This window comes from Neoarius graeffei, chromosome 1 (assembly GCF_027579695.1).
Source record: "Neoarius graeffei isolate fNeoGra1 chromosome 1, fNeoGra1.pri, whole genome shotgun sequence".
Classification (NCBI taxonomy): domain Eukaryota; kingdom Metazoa; phylum Chordata; class Actinopteri; order Siluriformes; family Ariidae; genus Neoarius; species Neoarius graeffei.
Window position 1 is genome coordinate 85,885,485 of NC_083569.1, and position 12,787 is coordinate 85,898,271.

Genomic DNA, 12,787 nt, shown 5'->3' on the forward strand with positions numbered 1-12,787 from the left:
GTGTGTGTGTGTGTGTGTGTGTGTGTGTGTGTATAAAAAGAGAGGCTTTTTGGTCCAAAAGAGAAGGTCACCATACTGAATTATTCAGTCGACTGGGGCCTTGAAATGGTTCCTGAAATAGTCCTGTTCAGTCAGGCCAGGTGGAGCGAAACATCACAGATCAATTTCAATCTCTCTCACAAACACACACACACACACACACACACCTTATAGTTGTCATTCCGGGAATCTGTACCGGATATCTTACTGCCATAAACACATGCTGTCTCTCTCTAGAGGAGTGTGCGCGCGCACGGGTGCGTGCGTGTAGTGTAACACCTGCATATCCTTTATTATTCTATCCACATTCACTGGATATCGCACGCTCTGATTGGCTACTCTACTACTAGGTTATCAGCTCATATACTGTCAGTAGAGAAAAACAAAATGGCGGCGCGTGTTGCTGAACCAACCGAGGATGAAATAAAAACTGTACTCGAAAATAAAACCCCAAAAGTGGTACAACCCCGATTCCAAAAAAGTTGGGACAAAGTACAAATTGTAAATAAAAACGGAATGCAATGATGTGGAAGTTTCAAAATTCCAAATTTTATTCAGAATAGAACATAGATGACATATCAAATGTTTAAACTGAGAAAATGGATCATTTAAAGAGAAAAATTAGGTGATTTTAAATTTCATGACAACACATCTCAAAAATGTTGGGACAAGGCCATGTTTCCCACTGTGAGACATTCCCTTTTCTCTTTACAACAGTCTGTAAACGTCTGGGGACTGAGGAGACAAGTTGCTCAAGTTTAGGGATAGGAATGTTAACCCATTCTTGTCTAATGTAGGATTCGAGTTGCTCAACTGTCTTAGGTCTTTTTTGTCGTATCTTCCGTTTTATGATGCGCCAAATGTTTTCTATGGGTGAAAGATCTGGACTGCAGGCTGGCCAGTTCAGTACCCGGACCCTTCTTCTACGCAGCCATGATGCTGTAATTGATGCAGTATGTGGTTTGGCATTGTCATGTTGGAAAATGCAAGGTCTTCCCTGAAAGAGACGTCGTCTGGATGGGAGCATATGTTGCTCTAGAACCTGGATATACCTTTCAGCATTGATGGTGTCTTTCCAGACGTGTAAGCTGCCCATGCCACACGCACTAATGCAACCCCATACCATCAGAGATGCAGGCTTCTGAACTGAGCGCTGATAACAACTTGGGTCGTGCTTCTCCTCTTTAGTCCGAATGACACGGCGTCCCTGATTTCCATAAAGAACTTCAAATTTTGATTCGTCTGACCACAGAACAGTTTTCCACTTTGCCACAGTCCATTTTAAATGAGCCTTGGCCCAGAGAAGACGTCTACGCTTCTGGATCATGTTTAGATACGGCTTCTTCTTTGAACTATAGAGTTTTAGCTGGCAACGGCGGATGGCGCGGTGAATTGTGTTCACAGATAATGTTCTCTGGAAATATTCCTGAGCCCATTTTGTGATTTCCAATACAGAAGCATGCCTGTATGTGATGCAGTGCCGTCTAAGGGCCCGAAGATCACGGGCACCCGGTATGGTTTTCCGGCCTTGACCCTTACGCACAGAGATTCTTCCAGATTCTCTGAATCTTTTGATGATATTATGCGCTGTAGATGATGATATGTTCAAACTCTTTGCAATTTTACACTGTCGAACTCCTTTCTGATATTGCTCCACTATTTGTCGGTGCAGAATTAGGGGGATTGGTGATCCTCTTCCCATCTTTACTTCTGAGAGCCGCTGCCACTCCAAGATGCTCTTTTTATACCCAGTCATGTTAATGACCTATTGCCAATTAACCTAATGAGTTGCAATTTGGTCCTCCAGCTGTTCCTTTTTTGTACCTTTAACTTTTCCAGCCTCTTATTGCCCCTGTCCCAACTTTTTTGAGATGTGTTGCTGTCATGAAATTTCAAATGAGCCAATATTTGGCATGAAATTTCAAAATGTCTCACTTTCGACATTTGATATGTTGTCTATGTTCTATTGTGAATACAATATCAGTTTTTGAGATTTGTAAATTATTGCATTCTGTTTTTATTTACAATTTGTACCTTGTCCCAACTTTTTTGGAATCGGGGTTGTACAAAAAAAAAAAAGCAACAACATATGGAATGAAAGTATTTGATGGTAAGAACGCATCTTTTTATAATTTTCAAGAATTACTATTACAGCATTTCTCATAAACTGCTGCTGTCATTTCGACGTTTTTTTTACATTCTAAGCGGAAACGATTTTGTCGGACATTTTGTATAATGCTTTTATTTATCGAATTTGCAGAAAAAAAGCTCAAGAGTGCTCCAAGAGCGCAATTTGCCCCGCTGGCAACTCGGCCATAACTCTAGTAAAATGCGACTGAATTGAACAAAATTGCAATATGCGTATTACCGACATAGAACAAAGAATCCTGTCAAGTTTTGTGAAACTCCTCTGAAAACTGTAAGAGGAGATGATTTCAGAAGGCGAGTACCTTTCCCAGGATTAGCTGAACAGACATCGCCATGACATAATCTCCTTTCGGCCAGCGGGGAATAAAAAACCGTGCTACGCGCCTCGTCGGTTATCAGCTCATGTACGACTCGATTTCGTGGAATAACTTAAATAGCTCTGGATTGGCTTGGGTAAATTATAGTTGGATTTAAGCTCGGAGGAGCTGCAGCTGGATTCTCATCAACATCATCTTCAACATCCCCAATATCCTCATTCTCTTCCTCATCCTCAAAATCAACATCATAAACCTCACCATCCTCCTCCTCATCTTCATCACCCTCATCATTCTTCTCCTCATTCATATCATGCTCCTGCTCTTCCTCATCATCATCTCCTCATCATCATCATCCTCTCCAGCAGAGTGGAGATGACTACGCTACACTTCATGTTGACGCCCATCGTTTTGGAATGGGCATGTACCTTATAATCAACATCATAAACCTCATCTTCATTCTCAGCTTCATCACCATCATTCTGATCCTCATTAAGATCATCATTCTCTCCATGATCATGTGCATTATCCCCTACATCATATCCTCGGCATCCTCCTCCTCCTCATCCTCTCCAGCAGAGTGGAGATTATTACACCAGCATTAGAACGCTCCGTGTTGATGCCCAGAGTTTTGGAATGGGCACATATGGGTGTGATGCTCAGGTGTCCATATATATTTTTGGTCATGTAGTGCCATAGTTAAATGCTAAAAAACTATCGTAGCTCAAGTTTTAAAAGTTGCACCAAGTCGCCATGAAACCCTGAAACCCACAGACCAAAACTGCTGAGCTAGCTCCTGTATGTGGGTTTATTTCCAGCTGTTGCATGCTCACATCTCAGTGCCACTTCTTCGTGCATTACTTTAGTGAGAGTAGCTCCAACTACCAAACTACTCTTGAAATGTTTTAACCGCTCGGTGTAATGCTAGCTAGCTTTAATACTTTATTTTATGGCAGGAGTAGTTAGTGAGCTCATCCTGTTCAGCTAACACTAAACAGTAACAGCACATGATCTCGACTGCAGCTGGTTTCACAACCGCGTTAATGATTGAAAGTCTTTTCAGTTCCATTTCACACATCATTAAGATGGCTACGTGATACCACATGACCTTTGCATATTCAACACATTTAAACCTCTGGGTGATTTCAGTCAGTTTCAGTCACCGGAGCAGAGCAGCTCAGCAGGAGGGAGGGATCAGAGCAGTCACCTGCCTGCCCAGAGTTTCACGTTTCATAGGATATATTCAGACAGCGGTTTATTTTTCGTGCCCATCCCTGCACTGTAAAAGCTAACACCAGTACTTAAGAAAAAAAAAAAGTGTGCCTGTAGTGAATTTTAATCACTAGCCATTTCAAAAGATCACGTATGATACCAGTGGTTCTGTCGTGCAACGTTCGTCATAAGCTCTCGTCAAGTACACACGAGTTTTAAGTCACTGCTCTGACAGTCAGGCATGGCCAACCGATCTGCTCATACGAAATATTTACGGTACACTTACGCAAGCTGATCTTTAGCTGGATCGAGTTGAAGTAAAAATTTTTTTTTTTTCGCGGTCCGGTTTCCATCAAATCCTGCGCTCTGATTGGCTGGCAAGCAGGTCCGTATCCTACAATACAGACCCCGGTTACGGACCTCTGGCGACTCGCTCGTTCACAACAACAACAAACATGGTAGCATTTTTTGTCAACATTTATCTTTTCAAGATTTATTTATAAAATTATCAAAAATCTTGTAAATGTTTGCCAGCATTTCTCAGGAGAATAGCATTAATTTTACAGCATGGATAGCGATAACGACAGTTCACAGCGAAAGCGAGTTTTACTACCCTGAGGAAGAAGAAATAAAAGAAAACATTTCAGGAGAAAGCTAAAAACCTCTAACTGTTGCTAACGCCGAGCAAAAACATGGCTTAATCCTGAATGACTCCTATTTGTATAAATAGGGGACTACATAGGCGGCAAAATGTAGTTTTTTTTCCTGCCATGGAAGTGCACTTGTATACCGAGGAGGAAGCCATTTGCATTACAGCCGTGAATGAGGATTCGAAATGGCGGCTCGGCTCGGTTTTCCCTTTCGGGCGCTCTCGTTTTCTGTTAGAATTTGGTAAATAAATAAATAAATATATTATTTACCAGCTTAAGGTCTGTCCGTATGGTGAAATACCGTGATCCCGGCCCAGAGGGCCTCAGTCAGTACTTTCAAGACCTTGGTCACGGTATTTCACCATACGGACCTCCCAGCTGGGAAATAACATATATACAGACACACACATTTCTTATTTCATGCTGGCCTCGTGTTTTAACTCAATTTTAGTAATGTACACATTTTACATTAAGGAGACTCGATGCTTAACACGCCTGAGTAAGCAACACAATTTAGACCCAAGTAAACTAACAGACTGCTGTAAAAATGCAGCGCTTCTGTTACCACAAAAGCTCTCATGACTTGAATACTTGATCAATTGAGCTTTTCATGATAATCATTCTTAAATGTGCGCGCGCGCTTCCAGACAAATGAGCTGAAGCTAAATCCTGAATCTTTCGCCAAGTTAACCAACTGAAACGCTTATTCACATTCGTTAGCAATGGTTTCATTACACACGGCTGCTTTTTCGTTAACTTCTTGTGGAACTACACGTCTGGCTAATGCGAATATTAGCTAATGCTAGCTAAGTTAGCGGATACCACACCACACCACACAGAATAACAGCAGAAATGTCCACGGTTTAACCTCTACCAACATTTGTTAATGGACATTTTTATTCAGCGAGCCTGAAGTGGTAACTGATTATACATACATTTAAAAAAAAAAAAAGTAGCGCTTGGCAGTGCGTTTTTTCCATGCCACTTGTGTACATGTATGTTGTTCAGGCTGCTTGGTATGGTGCCAGAATGTTTTCTCTCAGGGCCGGTCGGTAGCTGAAATAACACGAGTCGATTTTCATGAATTCAGAGTTACTTCATACGTATAGATTCGCTGTAGGGGTTCGGAGGTTAAACTTTATTTCAGGTGAGTCATTGAAGAAAAACATTAATTTAGCCGATGTTACTTCCCATTACCTCATGTGAGCACTCAAAGTGGGTTTTTTTTTGCATTGTTTAAAAACAAAACATAGCTTTTTTTTTGCAGCTTGAAGACAATCTGAAGACAGATAAGCATTAAATGTAGTGGACGTGCAAGTTTTGTAACTTGACACATGAAAATCAAGGCCAGGACGGATCACCTTGGAACCCGCACCCAAGCCGTTTGCCTGACTTTCGGACTAATTTATAACCTTCATCTGGACTATCCCAAAACAACACCACCTTCGACTTCATTCAAAGGGTCATGTGCCTCTTTTCCACCAAATCAGTTCCAGGGCTGGTTTGGAGCCAGTGCTGGTGCTGGTTCACAACTCGTTCAACTTGCGAGCCAGCTGAGAACCAGTTTGCTTTTCCATAGCTCACGGTGCTAAGCGAAGCCACATCATTACATCGCTGTATACGTCATTACGTCGCTGTATACATCAGTTACGTCGCTACGTTTGCATAAACCTTGGCGCGAATATCGAAGCAAAAACAACGCGGAAGAAGCAGCAGCAGCAACAACAACAACAATAATAATGGATGGCTTCGTGTTTGTACAGCTGCTGCTTCTCGTCGCTTAAAAATGGCGATCTTTCACGGTCTTGCTATTGTTGTTGGTCTTAACAACTCCGCCCCCCCGCTGACATAAGCGGTTCTTTCCTCTGGCCCAGTAAAGAGTTGGTGCTAGCCTGGAACCGTTTTTTCTGGCCCCAGAGCCAGTTCTTTGTCAGTGGAAACAGAAAACCTAGTTCCAAACTAAGCACTGGCCCCGAACCAGCCCTGGAACTGCTTCGGTGGAAAAGGGGCAATGGTGAACCTGGGAGGAGGGAACTTGAGGCCAAAACGCCAGTTTGGGGGGGAGGAGCACTTTCACAGTAGATATGTGCTAATGCTAAAAACTCTTCAGTTAGACTGAAATTTGTTTGTTCAAATAAAAAAGTACTTCCGACTAAGAATTCTTTACTGTGCTTACTTGAGTTTTCGAAGGCGATCGGTTTCCTGAAGTCTATCAAGTAAGCAGGACTCTCTTGTTAAGTCAAATTTACTTAACTTAAAGTAAGATGATGATAATAATATTTTGTTTGGTTGGTCCCGTTTCCAGTTGAGAGTCCGCTGTGCGCATTCTGGCTGCCGCTTCTCACCGGAGCTTTTTATTTTATTTTCCCTTCTTGTGTTTGTGTAGTTTGAGGTTTTGTCCACCAGTGGTGGTGCAGCTCTGGACCCAGTTTTGGGAGTTGGTTCCCTCCAGGCCTTGGTGCGCTGTGGGTGATCCCAGTGTTCTTTGTTATGGACTGCAGTGAGCTCGTTGCTCATTTTAACATCGGGGTGCTTTTGTGCTTGGTGCAGTGTTCCGAGCAGTGTTGCCCGGTGCCATCACGGCGGCTGTGCGGGCCTTGTTTTTGTTGGCCTTTTGGTGGGACTGTGGCTGCTACACCATTGGAATGACATCCTGACCTTCTTTTGGTAGACTCCCCCTTTCCTTATAATTGTAAAGTGACCTTGGGACCCATGAGAAAGGCGCTATATAAATTTAACTTATTATTACCTTGCCTGGGATGGAGTCCACCAGGGGGCGAGGTATTGATTTCGGTCCAGTTTCTTTGTTTTTTGTTAATGATGTTACGGGAAAATGGCTGGACCAATCTTCATGAAACTTTCAAGATAGATGGCCATTGGTCTCAAATAGAACCTCCAACATTTTGGGGGTCATCCGGTCAAGGTTTTTATAGCTACTGTGTCATCTAGAGGCAATAGCCACTGTGTCATCGTGCTGTAAGAATGTAACAATCGTGCAGTACAGTGTGAGAGCAGTAGAGAATCAGAATCGTGTTTATGGGCCAAGTATATTCACACATGAGGCCAAAATCAAAAAGTCAAGGTCACCAAAAAGCTCAAAATCTTTTTTTCGTGATATCTTCCTTCACGTGGGCGGCACGGTGGTGTAGCGGTTAGCGCTGTTGCCTCACAGCAAGAAGGTCCGGGTTCGAGCCCCGTGGCCAGTGAGGGCCTTTCTGTGCGGAGTTTGCATGTTCTCCCCGTGTCCGCGTGGGTTTCCTCCGGGTGCTCCGGTTTCCCCCACAGTCCAAAGACATGCAGGTTAGGTTAACTGGTGACTCTAAATTGACCGTAGGTGTGAATGTGAGTGTGAATGGTTGTCTGTGTCTATGTGTCAGCCCTGTGATGACCTGGCGACTTGTCCAGGGTGTACCCCGCCTTTCGCCCGTAGTCAGCTGGGATAGGCTCCAGCTTGCCTGCAACCCTGTAGAACAGGATAAAGCGGCTACAGATAATGAGATGAGATCTTCGTTCACATTCATCGTAAGCGTTACTGCACGAGGTTTGTTTTGCCTGGCAGCACCTATTATTAGGAACAACTCAACTGAGTGAACACAACTATGCATTAAGTAAAACTTAAATAGTAGTCATTAAGAAAACATAACTTGAAGGTAATGGCTATATTTACTCAATTATTTCCAGGCAACCGGTTTCCTGAATTTCTTTAAGCAAGATGAACTTGTCAAATTGTACAGTGTAATGGAGATACACGGTGTAAATATTTAATGACCGACTTAAAGGAAAACTTCACCCGGAAGCACATTACATCTTTTTAATATTCAAACAGTTGTGATGTGGTTGGCTATTCTGGCGCTATAGTTAGTGTTCTGTCTTTGAAACGCGCGAATGTTCGCTGCTGTCATAACATCACAGTGGAGAAAGAAAGGGGGGGGGGGGTTGTTTAGAAAAAAAAAAAAGACCAAGAGCTGCTTTTCTCACTCTTTCATATTAAGAGGAAATCCAACATGGCAGTAGTAGATGTAAATATTGGACTTGCAGTCCCAGAATGCAATGCTGCTATACAATACAGTTGCACTTGATGTTAGCTAGCTGGCGAGGAGCACGACAGTGAAGGTACCATCATGAAAGTTGAACCTGATCTGTTTGAGACGATTTTACAAAACACACACCTGAACAGACAAAAAAAGACTAAAGCTCCGCCGCATCGCTTTCTTTAAGTACAGATTAAAGGAGGACTGAAGGCAAATTTATCATCAAAATTCTATTTCTCTCATTTTATTAAATATCGGAATGCATTTTTGATCGCCATTTTGTCGCTGCTATAGCAAGTTATGAGTGTTCAAAATATGCGCTGTAATACATCAGTCCATACGTCAAAGCAATGGCTGTAAACGAGATTCGTTGAGACCTGTGCGAGACATCGTAGGACGGAAGTAAAACATACAGCGGAAATCAAAGTGACCGACATCTGCCAACGTTGTCAAAAGACGCGCGAGCCCTCTTTTGAATGCTGAAGTAATCAAGCCGGAAGATTTGTTTGTTTGTTTTGATAGCAATCAGGAACGTTTGAAAAAAGTAGGCAGTAATCATCATTTAAACTCGTTTTTACGCAATACTTCATTTGGGAAAAGAGTTTTCAAAATGGCAGCACTGACACCTGGCTGACGCTTCACGTTTCGAAGTCTCGCACAAGTCTCGTGAAGATCGCGCAGATAAGTGACGCCTGCCATGGACCAAACGAACTAAATTCAACACCGCTAAAAACCGAATAGGCCGATAAGTGTAATATTTAATTGCAATTAGTTGCCGATACGAGTCAGAATATAAGGTTACTAAAACCGAAAACGCAATTGAAGAACACGTTAATTAAGAAATAAAGCAAGTTTAAAAATGACTTCAGTTCTCTTTTAAGCAGGAGCTAAATGCTTATTAAATCAACAGGTAGGAAAAAGTGTTGAAAATAGACCAAAATGACGACGAAAGATGATCTTGTACTCGATCTTCATGCTGCTGAAGACCTTGTATTAAATTTCCAAGCTTAGATTTTTCCTTTCAACAAACCAGGACCCAAACCTGCACCATTTCGCAAACATAACAAAATCAGATCATGATGCCGTCTCGGTGCAGCCGGATACGGCGACCTTTACAGAGAGCTTTTTGATGAATAATCCATCAGGATGGACAGGATGAGCTCCAGCCATTTCTGCTGCGCTTCAAATGGTGTCCTGCTGAATATTTGTGCTGATTATTAGCACACGTCTGAGCGCCAAGTGAGGCAGAGGCTAATTCAGCTTTTAGCAGGAACGTGTTCAGGACAGGGTTCTAGAGAGCCGGGCTGGAAGCGCAGCTCATGCAGCTCTAACTGACTGGAAAAGACAAAGCAGCACTATTAATGCCAGCCATTCATCTACCGTACCACACTCACAGACAGCACGCTCAGCTCTGACACAAAGGATTATAGCTCATATTCATTAGTCAGTTATAAAGTCATTACTCCACAGGCAGCCATAACCCAGCGTCTGGCCTCAGGGACGAGGGTCATAAACTTAGCCATGATTTGTGATCTCCGGGGAGGAGTCATAAATCGAACCCCATCGTTTCTGCAGCAGTGACAGTATTTTTTCCTGTTTGTCAGCACATCCGCGCATGTCTGTGTGCGTGTGTGTGTGTGTGTGGGTAGAAATGCCGTGTGCTTTGCTTTTGTTTTGACTGTTCACAGCTACTTCTGAAGCATGAGCGAGTTGCGTGTGAGGATCGGCTCATAAATAAGTCAATTAACAGGTCGATCATGTGCAAGATAAATGGCTTTAAAAGCACTTTCAACATTACTCACTCTCACACACACACTAATCAGTCAAGGCCACTCAAAAATAGTGTCCCAGAGGAGGACCGAGCAGAAATTCATTAGCAATGCACTCACCCTTTCTCCTGCCTTAATTTCCCAGAAACAGTATATAGTTAGCATCATGTCCAAATATAGAAGAGATCACCGTGTACTCGTGCATGTTTAGGCACCTTGCACTTCCTGTACTAATAAAAACAAGAGCCATCAGATGAGAACGTATCCCCCCCGGCCCCCACACGAAACCCCACTCCAAGTTTTCCTAAGTTGAATTGGTGGTCATGGAAATAAGGAGGAAAAAAAAAAAAAATCACAGCAATCCTAAAATGTCAAAAGGCACAACTCAAGTCACTTAACATAACTCCGGTTTTATGGGAAAAAAATAATCCGAATAGTTTTTAAGTTATGCTCCGGAAACTAAAATGTTTCCAGACGGACGGTGCAATAGCTACCGTATATCCCCCGCATTATATGCCTGGGGGATAAAAACAAAACAAGTGCTGCCAGGCAAAACAAACCTCGCCCGGTCGCACTTATGATTAATATGAAGGAAGATATCGCGAAAAAACGATTTTGACCCTTTTGGTGACCTTGACCTTGTGTGTGAACATCTCATCTCATCATCTCTAGCCGCTTTATCCTGTTCTACAGGGTTGCAGGCAAGCTGGAGCCTATCCCAGCTGACTACAGGCGAAAGGCGGGGTACACCCTGGACAAGTCGCCAGGTCATCACAGGGCTGTGTGTGAACATACTTGGCCAATAAACAGTTCTGGATCTGTCACCCCGAGACAGCGCGTGTGCGTGTCCGCCTCGGTTCGGAGGTTTGTTTCGAAAACTAAGCGGTAAGAGTAGAATAATATAAAAGTACAGACAGCGGAAGCTCAGTGGAACGCACTTTCCCTCTGTAATAAGCATAAACAGGTCTGAAAGCGATTTCTTTAGTCCATTTATTTATAATTTATATTTACAGTAATCAACAGAGTGGCCACGTTTTTAATCAATGGGGATTTAAAGTGGGCGGGGCCAAAACCCCTTCCTTTGAGTTCGTAAACGAACCAAGAAACCATGCGATGACAGCACAGTGTATGCAAATGAGGCATGTAGTGATCCAATCAGCGTGTTTGTGGGCAAAGCCTTTCCAAGACTCCGCTTTTTTTTTTTTTTTTAAATCATCTTTTTGGCCGGGGCGGCATGGTGGTGTAGTGATTAGCGCTGTCACCTCACAGCAAGAAGGTCCGGGTTCAAGCCCCGTGGCCGGCGAGGGCCTTTCTGTGTGGAGTTTGCATGTTCTCCCAGTGTCTGCGTGGGTTTCCTCCGGGTGCTCCGGTTTCCCCCACAGTCCAAAGACATGCAGGTTAGGTTAACTGGTGACTCTAAATTGACCGTAGGTGTGAATGTGAGTGTGAATGGTTGTCTGTGTCTATGTGTCAGCCCTGTGATGACCTGGCGACTTGTCCAGGGTGTACCCCGCCTTTCGCCCGTAGTCAGCTGGGATAGGCTACAGCTTGCCTGCGACCCTGTAGAACAGGATAAAGCGGCTAGAGATAATGAGATGAGATCTTTTTGGCCACCATGACCTTGACTTTGGCCAGATGACCCCCAAAGTTTTGGGGGTTCTATTTGAGACCAGTGTCCATCTATCCCAAGAGTCTCATGAAGATTGGTCCAGCCATTTTCCCATAACATTTACAAAACAAACAAACAAACCCGACCGAAAACAATACTTCGCCCCCTGGTGGACTCCGTCCCAGATGAGGTAACCCCCCCCCAAAAAAATTTTTAAACTCCTCAGACAGCATCCTTGATGCTGAATCTTGTGGCACTTTCACATTTTTTTTGCTCCACTTGCTGAATCCAAATCAGTGCGAATTGATTCTTTTGATTCATTTGCTTTTTTTGGTTCAGTTTCTCCTCACTGCATGCAATTAAACAAATCGGAAAAAGAAAAAAAGGTTGTGTCTAAGAGGTGTCAGAGGGCTGAAAACACACATTTAACCCCGTTTCACTCACTGGTCAGAAATACGACAATGCAAAAACAAACGTAAAAGTATTCCTCAGTAATTATACAAATGACTCATTTGAACACTTTGTGACTCGCATCCAGAGTTTCTTTCCTCTTCCTGTCCATCAGTCCAAATCTCCAGAACACACTGCATCTCCACACATCTGTCCTTTGTGCCTCGATCAGTTTAGCATCTCACATCGACAGAAAACATCATTCAGAATCCAAAAACCCACAGCATGTTTGTTCATTTCCTGTATTTGGGTGTGTTCAGGACTGATTCGCTTCCTCGCTGCAATTGAACCGTGCTAGCGGTGTTGTTCTCAGCACCAAACAGGAACACAGCATGCACTAGTGATCAATTCAAACAGACTAAACACTGCACATGTGAAAGTGCCGGTAAGAACGAGATCGTCTGGTGAGATAGTAAACTAAACAAAAAAAAAAAAAAGACAGGCTGAACAGTTAACTCTGCTAAAAACACTTAGTTAACGGACTCTAACACCCGTCTGTAATACTTTAATAAGAGCTAGTCCTGTTTGAACAAAGAGGAAATTGTACAAATTGCTAGAAAAGTGA

The 12,787-nt window shown here is 43.1% G+C and overlaps 1 protein-coding gene across 2 annotated transcripts in view; it reads right to left on the bottom strand.

Annotated features, from left to right (window-relative positions):
* LOC132901579 (phosphofurin acidic cluster sorting protein 1-like) overlaps positions 1–12,787 on the bottom strand; it is a 151,472-nt gene that overhangs the window by 54,816 nt on the left and 83,869 nt on the right. The gene's annotated exons all lie outside the window — the stretch shown is intronic.